General features: G+C 45.8%; 1 long non-coding RNA gene across 1 annotated transcript; it reads left to right on the top strand.

The window, feature by feature from the left end:
- Window positions 1-4,018: 4,018 nt before the first annotated feature.
- On the top strand, window positions 4,019-8,454 carry LOC128340800 (uncharacterized). Its single transcript, XR_008313963.1, has 3 exons — window positions 4,019-4,681; window positions 5,253-5,308; window positions 8,216-8,454. It is a non-coding gene; the product is annotated as an uncharacterized LOC128340800 (long non-coding RNA).
- The last annotated feature ends 9,137 nt before the right edge of the window (window positions 8,455-17,591 follow it).

Below are 17,591 nucleotides of genomic sequence, written 5' to 3'. Positions count from 1 at the left end.
CCTTAGTCTGCAATGAGATTTGAAACTGACAAAAATACTTCAGATCCACAAACAAAAAGTCGTTGTGTCCATAATAAAATGACTTTTCATTTGATAGTAATAAGCCCTGAACAAGTCCCTCTGAAATCAATTCAGGAACAGCAGGATCAGAGTGGATTTATGCTCTATATCATACTTCTATGGAGATCTATGGGACATGTTTCAATAAGCATACTTTTATAAAAATAAGTCTACTTAAATATACTTTTTTCCAAAAAATAATATCCAAAGAAAAGGTTAATATGTACTGTAGAAGGTCTTTAGAGGTTAAGTCCAACTATAGTAGGTTCCACCTACATCTTTTAGAACATAGAGATCGGTCTTGTATTGAGTCAGATCATTAGTCCATCAATATTGTCTATACAGACTGGCAGTGGCTTTCCGGGGCTTCAGGTGGGGGTCTTTCCCAACCCTACCTAGCAATGCCAGGGATTGAACCTGGGACTTCCTGTATGCAAAACATGAGCTCTATCCATCAGCTATGGCCCCTCCGCTATGTTAAGGCTCCTCCCCTATGAATGTACCTCTGCTAAAGAACATGGTCCCCCCAAACATTAACCCCTCTTTCCGCACAAGGAAGAATCCCTTCCAGGCCCTCCACTTGAGCCACTCTGTTGCAGATAGGTGCAATATGGAGGTGCTGGTCTGGAAGAATTATTTTTACTTCCGAAAATATTTTCCAGTAGCAAAGGCTTGGAAGTGAATTCCTGTAAATGTTATCTATGCATCAATGGATCTTGCTACTTCTCTTCACAGTATTCTGTGCTTATGGGGGGGGGGGGACAAATATGTAATAACACAGTCAAAATAAATTTCTCTCTTGTTGAATCTGATGCAAGCTCCTTGCTTTGACTGAAGTGGATGCTCCCTACGTTTTCAAAAAAATCTGCCACAAACAAGGCAAACTAGACAGGGAGTATATAGCACAGCAGTACATACATATACAACACTCCCCATACCATCCTTTACAATCTATTATTCATTGCTGGCTATTCCACAGGCAAGTAATGAGTGATGTTTGTGTATCAAGAGACATGGATGTGTGGATGAATTGTCAGACAGGCATGTAGTACAATTTTTTAAAAGAAGGCAAATGGCAAATATTAATTATTTAGTGGCAAGAGAAAACTACAATACCTGAAGTCAAAGATACAGTAGTACTTTATTCATTACTCACTAGAGTGTAATGAAGTGTTTCCAGGCAGGCCAACACAGGTATATAACTGTGTATAGAAAGTGTCAAACCTCTCTGTAATTTATCTTCCCTGTTGATGAGATGTGGCATGCAATTTTGTACACTGACAGCTCAGTTAGCTAAATGTCATTGGCCTGTATAAAAATTGAAACAAGAAGGGTTAACACCCACAATATCAATCACTTGCCTTTCCAAAATGTGATTCTTTGTATACATACTTCACTTCTATTTAAGCAAAGTGAATCAGTCAAAAACAGGAATAAAGAGCAAACAGGTATACAACTTCTGGAGACAGAATTAACTATGAGGGTAAACCATATATAGCAGGAGGTTTCCTGCGCTCCCGCATAAAGAATAAAATCTATTGAACAATAGACTTTAAGCATGTGATAACTAAGTGAAATCCTATGATCATTTAATAGGAGAGTAGTTGTGTGATGGACCACTTTATGTCTCACAGCTGAATGTGAAAATTACTTCAATTGAAAAGTGTTGTGTTGCAAGGGATGTCTGATTATAAATTGGTTATACGAGGGTGGCTTGGATGGTTCCATCTTCTGGCCTCTAACCACACAATGAGGGGCGGGAGCATGCATGGGACACTCCCCAGCCTGGCATTTAATTCCCCTGTCAGATGGGAGGAGCTGACTGTTTGAACTATCCCTCAAAAGGAATTTAGACATTAATGTAGTATTTAAATGGCGTGTGAGGGATGGTCCAACCCCAAGCTATTATGTGAAGCAGAAAGCTGTTAGGAGAGAGAGAGAAGAGATATGTGTATTACACCCCCTCATTGAACGTTGGATGGGGCCCAGTTAGATGTATCATTGAAACAGCTCATAGAAGCTCTATTGCAGTAAGTCCACAATGGTTGTTTCATTTGCACAAGTCATCAGTTGACATTGTATCCACCAACTGATTAACATCTTCTCCACAGGTACTCACTCAAAGGGACAATCTTCTACATGTTATGGCCACCACCTGGAGAAACCATGAAACAGCCTCCATACCACACTTGCTTTACAAGTTGTCCATAACATATGGTGAAGTTTGCCAGGCAATTTGCCTGCATTACTTGCAAGTTTGCATTCCCTTCATCTTACTTTTGAGTTATTATAGTATAAAATTTCTTCCAAAGCAATATACGTTATCGGATGCATGAAGTGCTCTGAGAAGGTGATAGGTGTATGTATGTTAAGATAAATGTTGGAAATGTGGTGAATGTTGAAATTTACTGATAACTTCTAAGAACTGGACAGACTCAGAGCAAAATCTCAAAAAAAAAATCTGACATGTATAAGTGAATATTACAGCCACTGAATGCCTTCATTAAATGTTCAATTATTATCCGCATTACATCTTTATTATCTATATACTTATTTCTTGTAGACAGGCCATGCACGGCGACGTGGTAGGAAGGAGGCGATTGGCTGAGTTTGCAAGCAGAAGCACCTGATTGGGCAGTGGGGATTCCATATGCAGATAGGGAGAAGGAGCCTGTGAGAGCAGAAGCACCATGGTGATTGGGCAGTGGGGATTCCCTATGCAGATAAGGGGGAGGGGCCTGTGATGGTTAAGGTCAGTTGGAATGCAGCTGTTACTGGTCGGAAGATGTTCTTGATATAAAAAGATAGCAGGCAGGGGTCTGCAAAAAGACAGGTCAGGAGGGAGGAAAGAGCCTCTTCAGGAGGAGGATGCCATTGTGTAAATGAACAAAATCTGTTAACTCAGGGAGGGAAGAAGAAAAAACATGAAGGGAGGGGGAAGAAAGAGTGGAGAAGAGCAAGTGGAGTAAAGAGAAAGAGAAAGAGAAAAAGAAGGGAGGGGGAAGAGAGACAGAAAGAAGGGCGAGGGACGGGCCTGAGCCTGTCAGCAGCCTGAGGGGAATGAGTGGCCATGGCTGCACTAGGGATGTGCACGGTCCGGAGCAGTCCGGACCGGCACCGAAGTGGGGGCCTTACTTTTAGGGCAGGGAGGGCTTACTTACCCCTCCCGCCTCTTTGCCCTGTCCAGCGCCCGTATTTAATAGACTAACGGGGCGCTGGAAACCAGCCGCCCCCGCCCCCCCCCGCCACGAGCAGATTTCTCCAAGAGGTACCCATACCCCTGCCGCCGCCGTAGCCCGCCAGCCAGCCCTTCCTCCTTCCCTCCCAGCTGCCTGCCCGCCCGCCCGCCCGAGTCCTCACTGGAATGCTTTGTTAAAAAACGAGAGGAGCTCTCGGATAGAGCTCCTCTCGTTATGAAGGCCTGCTGAAGAATGAAGGCGCTTTGCGCGCGCGCACATGCACGCGCCGCAAAGGACGCCGATCGCCGGAGGCCCGGTCTACCCGGCCGGGCCGGGTAGACCGGGCCCCCGGCGATCGGAGGCCCGGTCTACCCAGCCTTTTCCCAGCTGGGTAGACTGGGCCTCCGGCGATCGGCGTCCTTTGCGGCGTGCGCATGCGCGCTCAAAGCACCTTCATTCTGCAGCAGGCCTTCATAACGAGAGGAGCTCTGTCTGAGAGCTCCTCTCGTTTTTTAACAAAGCATTCCGGTGAGGACTCGGGCGGGCGGGCAGGCAGCTGGGAGGGAGGAAGGAAGGGCTGGCTGGCTGGCGGGCTACGGCGGCGGCAGGGGTATGGGTACTTCTTGGAGAAATCTGCTCGCGGCGGGGGGGGGCGGGGGCGGCTGGTTTCCAGCGCCCCGTTAGTCTATTAAATACGGGCGCTGGAGGGGGTAAAGAGGCGGGAGGGGTAAGCAAGCCCTCCCGCCCTTAAAGCAATACCCCCCACCCGGACCCAAACCAGCAAGCGCCGAACCGGTCCGGCAGTTCGGCCATTCGTTAGAATAGTCGCCGGACCGGTTCGGACTCACTCCTAGGCTGCACTGGCAGCATGGAAGGGTCCAGGCAACCACTGCTGCTGTTTGGGGCTACCGAGGCCATTGTCAGAGCAGGGGAGGCAGGCAAGGGATGGGCCTGGGCCTGTCAGCGGCCTGAGGGAAACAAGCGGCCATGGTGGTGGCAGCAGTGAGGAATGGCCCGGTCAACCACTGCTGCTGCTCCTGAAGGGAGGAGCAGGAGCGGGGCTCAGGCAAGGGTGGGGAGGTCTCTGGGGATAGGGGGCTGCAGCTTGGCCAATAGGCGGCAGCAATGCTGCAGCCACAACCAAGAAGGGTGAGGTGGATGGAAGCAATGGGATGGAGGAGGAGCAGGAGTGCAGCTCAGGTGAGGGTGGGCAGGTCTCTGAGGTGAGGAGAGCAATCAATTACTAATGCGCAGATGCTCTAGAGCGTGCAAGAGTTCCAGCATTGAAGCGGAAAGAAATAATGGCAGCGGTCAGGATGCAGACATGGAGGGCCAGCAGGCGAAGCCCCTCCGGCCAGAAGAGGTGGGTGGACAGTGGGCGAAGCCCCACCGGCCAGGAAGAAGAGACAGTGGCTGGGAGAAATGATGGCGGTGGTGAGGAGGTGGGCAGATGGCGGGCAAAGCCCTACCAGCCGGGAGGAGAAGGTGGGAGGCGGTGGTGAGATGGCCTGGCCCTGGCCCGCCCAATGGGGAGAGCTGCGGGGGGGGAGAGCGAGCAAGCGAGGTGCGGGGGGAGAGCGAGCGAGCGAGCGAGGTGCGGGGGGAGAGCGAGCAAGCGAGCGAGGTGCGGGGGCGAGCGAGGTGGGGGGGAGAGCGAGCGAGCGAGGTGCGGGGGAGAGCGAGCGAGCGAGGTGCGGGGGGAGAGCGAGCGAGCGAGGTGCGGGGGGAGAGCGAGCGAGCGAGGTGCGGGGGGAGAGCGAGCAAGCGAGGTGCGGGGGAGAGCGAGCAAGCGAGGTGCGGGGGAGAGTGAGCGAGCTGCGGGGGATGTCACAGGCTCAGTACACAACTGCACAGATGCTCTGTGCAGGGTCAGCTAGTTATCTCTATTATTAACATATTATTAGCATTTTAATATGTTAATAGTAAATATATTGATTATTATTAATATATTGATAATAACCGTCGACCACTCTACTTCTCCACACCTCCTGCCAACCCAATGCCTACCTTCAGTTTTTTGAAAAGGAAGGATATGATGAACAGAAGAGAGGAGCAGGAGAAGGTGCCAGGTGGGGACAAGGAAGCCCAAGTGACAATGAGAGCCCCCACCCCATGTCTGCTAATCCATTCCCTGAAGCTCAGCCACCTCACCGCACATCATTAGTGGCCAGCCCTGAGTGCATGTTTTCATGCTGAATCTAAAATGACTTGCAAACATAACTAGCCTTTGTGGAATAACAAAAGGGGGGAAGTCACCGCCAAACAAAAACAATAAAATGAGACATTTGGAACAAAGCAGCTCTATTACATATCATTCTCACATAAGTCCTCTACAACTGTCAACACCATGTCTGAAGGACATTCTTGAATATTCTTTTCACAGCTGTCATAGTAAACAGAGGTTTTCCCTTGTTATTACCATGCAGCGCTACTTGCTATTATTCCCTGTTCATGTGGAATCTAAAAGCCAACAAGGGAATTTAGGAAGACAAATGTGACATTCAGGGAGAAACATCCAATAACATTTTATGGTTAGGAGTTTTTGTTTTTTAAAATATATTTGGGTTCTGAGGTGTTTCTGGGTTTTGCGGCTTTTTTGCATAGTACGTTCAGTCCCTAGGTACATCAAGTAATTTAGGCAGAAGCTGTAAGTAAATTCAAATGTAATCCTAACAAATGTATAGGCACTTTGGAAAATGAATGCTTTCATTTCATATCCCCAGGTTTTATTATTAACATTACTCTTGTCCTAATTGTGGAATAGAAAATCAAGGCACGCCACAGACCTGCTAGGGAGCAGCGTCGTGCCCACAGGCTGTATTATACGGACAGTCTTGCACATTTGTACAGTGCAATGCGTGATCTTTTTATCATCCTCTTGGCAATGAAAGAAAATCAGTAGTAAATCAATTAAAAGTGTTAGTGCTATTGGCAGGCTAACAAGTAAATACTGACAGCGTGGCAAATTGAAAACGCTCCTCTTGGCATAAAAGTGAGAGGGATGGCGTACTTCAAAGGTAGCAGGAGGTTGAAAGCTACAGTGCAAAGAGCCCAGGATAGAGTCGCCATGTGCCCAGAGTTTAACAGGATGTTAATTGTGCATTAAGAGAACATAAATAGGCAAGCGAATGAAGCATGGCAGGGGCTTTTTGTTCCCCAAACACAGCACAATCTCAGCTCCAGAGTCAAAATTAGGGGTGGAGGAAATACTATTTTTTCCCCTGTGCATTCCATTATGGTAGGGTTCTAGTGTCTTGAAGGTATGTTTAATTTTAGGAAATGCTAAGAAATTGCGGGCAGGGGGGAATCTGGGGTAGCCACTGCTGGAAAGAGGGAAAGTATATTCCCAAATAGTTTGAACTGGAATACCTTACTAAGGCACATGAAGCCCCTGGCCTCTGTGGAAGGCCTTCACTCCAAGTGCACTTCTCAATCGTCCCATCGTGTATTGTCCCTTTGCTCTTTGCACCACTGTTGTCAATGGGATGCTGGACGAGGTGAGTCCTTGGCCTGAAGCACCAGGGCTCCTTCTTATGTTTGGGCTGCTGTTTTTAATTTGATTTTACTCTCCATTTTCTACTTTTACAGGTTAAAATGGTTAAAATGTATAGGTTAAAAACAGGTTAAAACCTGTACAGGTTAAAATGAGGTTAAAATGGAGCAAATAAAACCTGTGGTTGGTTTGTAATATTCCCCCTGCCTGACACAAAATATATACCACAGAGAGTAGAACTGGAAAAGGATACCCTACAATTCGATATTCATTCTGCACCGGAAGCAGGAAAGAACTGATAAAAGAATAAAACTGCATCAGTAAATTCTCATAGATATTTTCAACAACAGCCAACATTCAAATTCATAGAATCCTATTGCTTCAGGGCACAAAGATGTTTCTGTGAAAGGTTACATTTGTCTTCGTTTACATATGAGTGGAAGCTGAGGCCACATTCGCATGTAAAGTGGAACTACAAATCTGCACCCCACCCTCACTCCCACTCTCCTGTCTGAATCTGGACGTAACAGAAAGCCTTCTCTGCAGTCAGCCCACACAGCCAATCATGGCCAGAGAGAGGGAGGAGTGTCCTCCCTCAACTCCGATTGAAGGGAACGCAGCCTGAGGTTCTGAATTTGGATGCAACGCAGGCTGTGTTGTACATCATGTAGAGTGAAGAAACTCACCACAACCCGAGGGTTCAAGTTGAAGTTCCAGAGATAAAATCTCGGGTCACTCTGGTCATGGTACAAGAGTTGCACACATTCAGATGTACCAGTATGACAACTTCTGGCCCCTTAAACCCTGGTTCTGTGTTACATGCAAACGTGGCCTGATTATTACCAACAATTACCAGTTTAGGGCCAGGAATTAGTGTCTCTCAGCAGGGAAGGCAGAGTCATGCCTTCTATGAAAAAGACAATTTGTTTTAAGGTATGGATATATGAAATAATTTTTAATTAATCAATTTGATTTTTGATTAATCTGATTAATCAAATCGATTGGCACAAGGTCACCTGGTTAGCTTAGTGGTTGGGAAGGAGATTTGGACATGGATTATTTTCCCACTGCTCTGAAAATGGTGGTGTGGCCATGCTCAGATTTACACAAACAGATTGGTGCCTCTAAAATCCTATTGTTTCCCTGTTGGTTCCCTGCTGTGGCTAAACTCTAACACCCATCACCCTATCATCCATGCAGCAGGGCAAGATGGGAGCCAGAACTGGAGACTCAAGAGGGAAGAACTTCTTTTCAGATTTAGTCACTGTAGTAGTGTTTTATCCTATGGAATATTGATTGGTTTTGTCATTCATCCATAAGATGTTTTGGAACTATCATTATAATTTTTTAATCATGTGAATCATATGATTCAATATTAGCCATTCAGGGACATTTAACATTATTTGAGTATTATATTTGGTAGAGGAGTATGGAGATTATGATGTTGGTACTAATTTGATGTATATGGGTGGATATATTTCAGAGGAAGTGCGGCATCATAACTGAAGATTCGAGATTCCTTATGAAGAGGATTTATTTCATATCTTCAAACCTTTTTTCCCAACATGGCTTTGAAGTTACTATGAAGATTTGGTTAATATTCATGGGAGATAATATGACCTCAAACATGGGCACTTGACAAAGCAGTTCAAAACAGGTTTTCACTGGGTTACTGTTGTTTCAGTATCTATTATTGACTACGTCAGGGATTCTCAACATTAGGTCCCCAGTTGTTATTGGACTTCAACTCCCATAATTCCCAGTCCCAGTGGCCTTTGGTTGGGGATTATGGGAGTTGAAGTCCAATAACATCTGGGGTCCCAACATTGAGAATCCCTGGACTACATAGTTCTTTTTTATTGGTCGTTTGGCATATCTTATGTTTTGTTAGCATTTTCACCTTGTATGACCTATCATTATTACTATTTCTATATGACTTTATAATCTATGATATTTATTGATAAGCTGGCGATGCAATACGCATGTTTAAGGTGACTCCCAAGTACTCCTTCAAGACCTTCACATTTATTACGTAAAAACAGATGACAATACCTTGTAAAAACATTGTTTAAAATGTTGTTAAAAGCATAGTGAAAACAAACAAATGTACGTTTTGGCATCAAACACCAGCCTCAGTGTTGTTCTTCCATCTTCTGTGGATCACCTGCTTATATTGTTCACAACTTTAATTACACACACACTGGCAGTAATTTCAATCAACAAATGAGATAAAAAGGTGGGAGGGGAGAGACAAGAGAGAGGGAACCAAAGTCATACAGCTGTGTGTCTGTGTTCCTACATTACATACTCCTTAGTAGCCAAGATCCTTCACACTCTCCTTTAACAGTTCCCTGCCATTTAGACTGGGTTAGAGTTTATTTCTATATATTATTATTTACATTTTATATCCCGCTCTTCCTCCAAGGAGCCCAGAGCAGTGTACTACATACATAAGTTTCTCCTCACAACAACCCTGTGAAGTAGGTTAGGCTGAGAGAGAAGTGACTGGCCCAGAGTCACCCAGCAAGTCTCATGGCTGAATGGGGATTTGAACTCGGGTCTCCCCAGTCCCAGTCCAGCACTCTAGCCACTACACCATGCTGGCTCTCTGATCTTACTACGCTTTTAACAACGTTTTAACAAGGTATTGTCATCTGTTTTTATGTAATAAATTTGAAGGTCTTAAAGGAGTATCTATAATATAATCTAAATCTATGTATTTACTTCTTATGTTTTCTCAGTTATTGTATTACTGGATCTGTTTGGTTGTGATTTGAATTCTTCATTTCCTATCATTTTATGCTATTTGTGTGGTACCTGTAAATATATGATATGAACTCAAATATGGACACTTGACAAAGTAGTTTGAAACAGCTTGTCACCAGGTTGTTGTCATTTCAATATCTACTAGCTGACCCGAGTGCCGCGGCCGGGCTGCCCCCGCCCCGCCACAACACCACAACCACGCTGTCGGGTGGGCTGGGGCCCGCCGCCACCTGGCCCGCCGCCGCGGCCGGGCCGCCCCCACCCCACCACACCACCACTACCTTGCTGTTGGGCGGGCCAGGCCGCCCCCTGCGCCTCACATCTGCGGCCGGGCTGGGGCCCGCCGCGGCCTGGCCCACCGCTGCGGCCTGGCCCAGCGGTGCGGCCAGGCCCGCCGCCTCGCCTCCGCGGCCGGTCCCGGCCAGGCCCGCCGCCTGGCTCCCTGGCCATGGCCGCCACCGCAGCTGGGCCAAGTGCGGCGGCGGCCGCCGCCCTGCGGGGGCCGAGTGCAGCCGCCACCTGCTGGGCCGAGTTCGGCCGCCGCCGCCGCCTTGCTTCCGCAGCCGGGCCCGGCCCGGCCAGTCCCGCCGCCTCACGTCTGTGGCCGGGCCAGGCCCGCCAGCTCGCCTCCGCCGCCGGGCCCGGCCAGGCCCGCCGCCTCACATCCGCGGCCGGGCCCACCTGGCTCCCCGGCCATGGCCGCCGCCGCCGTTCTCCTGGGTGCGCCAGGACCAATCAGGCGCCCCAGCAGCCCAGCCAATCAGCTGGGCTGCCGGGACGCATTTCTCCTGGGCACACCCAGGAGAAATATATATATAGATTATGGACTAGAGATGAGCACAAAACCGGAAAACCAGGTTTGGTTTTGTGCACACCTGTTGGGCCCGGTTTGGCTTAAATTCAAGTCCGGTTCAGGGGGGGTTGAGGCTGTACTGATAAAGGGGAATCCGGTAAGGATTTCCCTTTACCAGTACTGGCAAAGGGGGGACCAGGGGGCCTAAATTAAAAGAGCTGGGGCAGGAGGAAAGAAAAACTTCACCTTGAATTTGCCGCTGCCAGTGGCGGCGGGGGGCGGGGGCTCCCCCACCCCAACTGGAATGTGCATACAGGCCCATTTTGGGCCTGTATGCATAAGTGGCAGTAAAAAATGGCCTCTGCACATGCACAGTGGCCATTTTTAACCACTGTGCATGTGCAGAAGCCTGAAATGGACCCACAATGGGCCTGTCTGCTCCAGCAGGGGTGGGGAGGAGCCCCTGCCATCACCCCTGACCACCCCTGCAGCTGCTGCCATGGGCAGCAGCAAATTCAAGGTGAAATATTTATTTCCTCCCACCCAACCTTTTTTAATTTAAGCCCCCTTGTCCCTTCCTGTACTGATAAAGAGGCATCTTTACCAGATTCCCCTTTAGCAGTATTTTCCAAGCAGGTTCAAGCTGAACCGGGCCTGGTTCAGCTCTACCCAAGCCCCATCGAGCCGACCAGTTTGACCTCCAACTGGTTTGCACATCCCTATTATGAACTACATAGTTCTCGGTTTTGATTAGTTTAGTGTATATTATGTTTTGTTAGCATTTTCGCCTTGCATGATCTATCATTATTACTATTTCTATATGACTTTGAAATCTATAATATAGTTTAAATCTACATTTTTATTTCTTATGTCTTTCCCGCCCCCGCCCCCCTCAATTATTGTATTATTGTATCCGTTGGGTTGTTATTTACAGAACATGCTTGGTGTTCTGTTTTTTAATTTGGGGTTTTCAATCACTGTGTTTTGTTTTGCTTCTCAGTGGATGACAACGTGGCAAGTGGCTTTATAATTATTCCTCTAAACAAAAACAGCCAAGCTCTGTAACCAGAACAAACAATTACCAATGATTCACAGCCATTGTTTGCATTCACTCTTAACTGAACACATGCCATTTGGTACCTAAGCAAGGCAGTACTTTCTTAGGGCCAATTCAGACATAATATTTAGAGCTTATATAGTGACTTTTTGAAGCAATCCCATGGACACATAGCAATAGCATAGCAATAGCACTTACATTTATATACCGCTCTATAGCCGGAGCTCTCTAAGAGGTTTACAATGATTTTAGCATATTGCACCCAACATTCTGGGTACTCATTTTACCGACCTTGGAAGGATGGAAGGCTGAGTCAACCTTCATACAGGTGGTAATGTTTATACTGAATTGGGTTAAGTTTTTCTGGTCCCAGAAATGGGATCCTAGCTTCTTGATGGATACTGGAATCATGTCTGATCCCATTAAACATAGCTTTCCCACTATCTAAATATAGCTTCTATCTGATGAGCCAGTCCTCAAATAAACATTGATGGGGTGGCCAATTTTGGGTCAACTCCAGTTCAACTCGAACTGGGGCAGTTCGAGTGATCTGGATTTGAAACAAACTGGCCCCCAAAAGCGGGTGCTGGTCTGAGTTCAAACCAGACCGGCCCAGGTTTAACCTCATTTAGGTTGCTAAAATGGCCTCCACACATGCACAGAGGCCTGAACCGGGTCACAGTAGCCCAAGCTACTTTGGAGGAGGCTGGCAGAGGTGGAGGGGAAGCCACTGTCACCCCTTATGCCACTGCCAACCATTCAAATAAGTAGCCCTGACTCCACTCTCGCACCTTCTAGTTCTAGGAAGCCCCCCTGCCTCTGTACTCATAAAGGGAAACCCTCAATGGATTTCCTTTCACGAGTAAAACCTCAAACCAGCCCATACCAGTTCAACCAGTACTGGGCCAAGTCGTTTTGAATCCCGGTCCGATTCCAACCAAATTCCATGCACATCCCTAATGGACTCACCACTCATTGTTTCCATACCAAATGCTACATCATGAAAGTACATCAGTGGTGACCAGCCTTTTCAGCAAGTATGCAACATGTCAAGCCCAAAGTATAAAAGAATGCCACTCTGCTACAAGTATATTCAACCTCTTATGTTTGGGTGTGGATTTTGCCTCTAGATGACTGGGTTGGGAAGCAGACAGCACTGTATCACAATAGTAACAAGAAAGAATTCACGTCTGAATGTATGCTTTAGCTAAGTGTATACTCTCCAGGATTTCACAGTTGAAAATACTGTGCAGAAGTGGGTAGGGCTAAGGCAGGGTCCAGCAGCCCAGAGGTGGGTTTGGCAGATAATGGGGAGGCCAACACAATCCAGACACAGCAGGTCACATTACATGTTACTTGAAACATATAGAGGTCATTCACTCAATCAAAAACTGTGTTCTACCTAGGTTTGGGATCTGTGTGTGCTCCCAATTTTCAATTGTGTGGAAGAAAGGTAGGAGAAAAACCTGAGTAGAAATGATTGTGTGAAAGCAAGGTAGGAGGAAAACTTGGGTAGCTTTTCTGTGCCTCTATGCTTGTTTTTATAATGAAAACAGCATGTATGGATGCCCCAATCTGAATGAGGACTGCAACACAGGAGAAGGGTGCTGTAATTCTTTCCCCCTGACACAATCCTAATCTGGATCAGCCTCTCATTAGCAGCAATGGGAGTAATCCACCAGTGAATTACATCATGCAAACCCTAGTTCTGCACCACACTAATCAACTCAACAGAAGGGCTGCAAAGATAAAAAATATAGGTAAATAATCCAGCTGACAGCAACATATAATATGTCACGTTTTTACTTTTCTGAGGGGGTTTTCGGATGGCTAGATCCCAGAAGTGGGCAGCTCTCATCTCATATTCAAGAAGCTCAAGGATGAAAAAGCAAATATATTAATATATGTCTTGGGTGATTGTCACTGTCCCCTTGCTGCTGATATTCCATTCCAGCTCTTGCAACTTCCAACAAGCCTCGTTGCTTCCTTTTACCCCTGTGGAGGGAATGTGCTTCTGCAAAATGGCCCTCCTCTGCCCCTTACAGACCCAATTCAAACATTATGCTGCCACATATGAGTATCTCAGCATCTTGATTAGTCTAAATAAATGCAAAAACATGCATACATACAAAGAGACACAGTATCGCCTAAGATTCCTTTGAACAGAGTTGCTCAATCCATTATTCAGTGGTGGCAAACAAAATGGAGTTCCCTTCATTTCCATAATAATTATGCAAAAGAGTTCACCTCTGTAGCAATCTGTGTAAAGTTTATGGAAATCATCCTCAGCTGAGTCATAGGATGTCCTTGACGCTGCAGGATATTTGAAGATACTTATGTACTAGAGGGAGAAGGGCCACTTCAGGTCTCAGCCTCACTTGCTCTCTGCTGTTGCTCAGCAACTTCTACACAAAAAATTGCATGAATCCCATGTAGGATGCATGTACATGCATCTATTTCACTGCATAGATGGATCATCAAAATGGTTGTTTGGAGCAGCCTTTTGTCTGAATACAAGAACAATCTAAACCAATTCTTTCCACATACACCTTCTCTGTTCTTCACAAACACTTCCATTTTTGTGCTTCAGAAAGGAATCAGGGAGAATGCTCAGTACGATCCACCCTACTGGTCTGCGGCCCTGAGCTCAACGATGTTTTAAAGAGGTTATTCATCAATCATTAAACAATAAACAAAAGCATGTGGCAAAATGGTGGGAGATCAGTGATCATTTAGCTCACGGTGTCATGGCTCTCTGTTTTGGATGGCAATCATTCAGGTGGCCAGATGGCATGACACTGCTGTTGCTGCTGCTGGCATCCGCACAATGATCTCCAAGGACATGACTATAAGTAAACCTTCCAGTACTATTTAGGTGGCTGGTCACACACCAACTAGACTGATTTTCTGTCTTGAAAGGAATTTTTCTGATTGTGAGGACTTCTCAATTTATCATGAACTGTGTCATTACAATCCTTTCTAAATCACGAGAGACCATTCATGCCTGCCAGAGAAGAAGACAAAGCAAAGATGACACATCTAATGGCAATTTTATCTGAATGAGTGCTAGCAAATCAATCAAAAAAGGAGAACAGAAGGTCCTTCCAGTTTCTGAGGGAAAGTTTGCCAAAAGCTTCTGAAAAACAGGATCTGCAGCATCAACTACTATCAGTGCAGGGGTCAAACGGGGCCAAGATTGCACGTACAAGAAAACAACATGTAAGCGGAGTGTTTATTACAACTCTATTTCCTATCCTACTTCATATTCCAGAGTACCCTAAGTGACGGCAGGATGTCTATCCCAGGTTTTGTACTACAGTAGAAAAATGACTGGGAGCACTCAGAGAAGAAGAAAAGAGAGAATGGCCTGGGTGTATTTGCATGCACACATGTGACATCAAACAATAACCTCTCCAGTCTGCTTTGGCCCTCTGAGATCAGCCTTGCTCCCCAACAGCTGCTATTGACTGTAGAAAATTAAGCTCAAAAGGGCCAGTAGTGGATTCAATGTCAGATGTCATTTGGCCCTTACTAACCCATAGAAACAAGCCTCCCTGTTTTTAAGCACCATATGAAAAACCACAGCTCTAATTGAGCATGCCACCTGGTTTTTAGTGTCTTTCCTATTCAAACCTGCACTCCTGAGGGGATGAAGTCTAGGTATGATGTAAATTAATGAAGAGCAGTCCAGGTACAAGAACAGACAAGAAGGGACAAAACAAAATGTTAAGAACCACACAGAGGAGAGCTGTGGCCAGGGCATTTCAAACACTACCTAGAGATTTACATATCAGGTGGTATAAAAATGCGATAAATAAATAAATTAATTAATTAATCTCAGTGAGATGCAGGCAAAATCTCTTTCTGGGGGGAAAATCCCACACCACACCCCTTTAAATTTGGGCACATCATACTATAGAGATTCACATCTTTATTTTTTTCTGCTGGCAATACTGTGGGCATCTTGTAATACAGAAGAAAATACAGAAGAAAATACAGAATACAGAAGAATACAGAATTTCAAGAAGAAATCTGTATTACAAGATTTTACAAGACATTTGTATTACAACAATTTCTTCTTGTAATACAGAAGAAAATTGCTCATGCAACTCAAAGAGGACATATGAAAGTAAGTTTAAACTTAGCTTGATCAAATGGAGATCAAATCTCCACAGAAATAATGCAGCTGTTGGTCATTTAGAACTTTCAAGGAGTGGGAAAGGTGCTTAAAACGCAAATGTGCTGTGAACCCATCCCTCCTTTTTCATACTCACTTCTCCCACTGCACAGTATCTTTGAAACTGGAGGGAAGAAGTACTTAGAACTGGGAAAGACAAAGGCTAGTTTTTGAGCCGGGTCTCACGATCAGTGAGACCCAGTTTGGGAAGCTGAGTGGGGAGAGTAGGCTAAGCCCATTCTCCCCGCAGACGATCAGGGCGGGAGCCCTGAGCGGCCGAATCAACTACCCACATGCAGAGGCGTAACTAGGGAAAATAGCACCTAGGGCAAGCACTGAAATTGTGCCCCTGTCCAGACAGGAATGATGGGACTTGTAGTCAACAATATCTGGAAATCCCTGTTAAAAGGAACACTGTACCATCTAGACATGGTTGTTGATCAAAACCTGAAAACATGAGCCATCTCTGTAAAAGACCTAGAACAACAGTTAGGAGTTATGCGAGGATTCCAAGTGTCATTTTCTCTGTCTCATCTCATTCTTTTTAAAAAACATGACTTTGTCCTAGAGGATCACCTGCCCAAATAGCCACTAGCAAAATAGGGGAAGAAGAAGATGGGGGGGGGTGGTCTATAAACCAGTGAATGATTCCTGCCAGCCTTTGTCTTATGATGACTGTTGGCTCATGATGGGGTATATGTGCATTCACCACACCAGTGCTTACTGTGACACCAAGAGGGAGGAGGATACATTAGTTTGCCACACTAAACAGAGGCATTTGCAACAGGAGCAGACAGCCAAGTTCTGCCAGGGCCAAAACCAGCCCCTGCCAGACTAAGAAATCATTGTAATTTGCCCCTTCCTGTCACAAGCAGTGTGCTGTTCTTTTATTATTGACTCTAACTCTCAAATATCCCAGTCATGGATGGAAAATTCAGGGTCAATTTACAAGAGACACATTTTCTACATGGAAGTTTCTTCTGTGCAGGTGTTGTGCAGAAACCCATGTGTAGTGACCACCAGGGGCATAGCAAGGTTGGAATGGGCCAAGATGAGATTTTAAAATGGGCCCCCAGATCCTCAAAGTCCAGGGCCTCCACACACCCCAGGCCCCCAAGGATTTAAGTCTGATATTTCAAAATAAGGATGCTGCCTGGAAATACATTTCACTGAATACACACATGCACACTTCACAGTACAGGTATATAGTGATATACATTTGAGTACTATATATTTGTGCTACTTTTAATGCCTAGAACACACTAGCAATGCTAATTATTAAAATGGCCCCCTCACTCAGATTAGCAAAGGAGACTTTCAACCATGCAGGGTGAGCCTATGTTTGTTTTCTCAGAATTCTGAACAAATTCAATAAAGTTTGATTCCAGGAGGTTTTTCACAGGAGGCTTTTAAAGCCCTTTAACACACATCTCCTCTGGAAAGGAGGTGCTGCATTCACATGTTGGCCAGATGTACCCTGAAGTCCTGTGAGTTATTGGAGAGCAGTTCACACACAAGAAAAATAAAATAAAATAAAAGCACAACACATGCTTCACAGTTCTCACTCAGACCTTCTGGGTTGCAAAACAACTTGAACATAAGTGCATATATAAATGAATGAATGAATGGATAAATAAATAAATATTTGTTCCAGAAGTTTTTGTAATTTTCTGACATGAAACAAGCCACTTATAGGCCTTAGATAGTTTTTGTTTTTAAAGCCAGCACATTTTCCAGTCTCTTTTAAATTAAATATTCAGAGACTTCTCAGGCTCACCCCACCCCCCCATATCAAAGGCCTATGGCAAGCAGATCCCTATAAATGGGGGTAACCACAAAAAGGAATTCACAGCCTACCTTGCAAAAGCTGTGCTGGATGGTCTGGTCTGCTGCAGGGAGCTCTGCCAGCCTCCTCCTTCCTGCCTTTCTTGGGGCCTGCCGAGTTCAGGCTTCAGGGAGGCCTACTCAGAGGCCTCTCTGGAAGCCCTGCCACCAACCGATCAGCTGAGAGGCGGGGAGAGAAGAGCTCTGCAGTTTGCAGGCTGCTCCGATCCTAGGCCTCATTG

The sequence above is a fragment of the Hemicordylus capensis genome, chromosome 1 (assembly GCF_027244095.1).
Source record: "Hemicordylus capensis ecotype Gifberg chromosome 1, rHemCap1.1.pri, whole genome shotgun sequence".
NCBI classification, from domain to species: Eukaryota; Metazoa; Chordata; class Lepidosauria; order Squamata; family Cordylidae; genus Hemicordylus; species Hemicordylus capensis.
The sequence above is the reverse complement of the archived record's forward strand: the minus strand, read 5'-3'. Positions and strand labels throughout refer to the sequence as shown.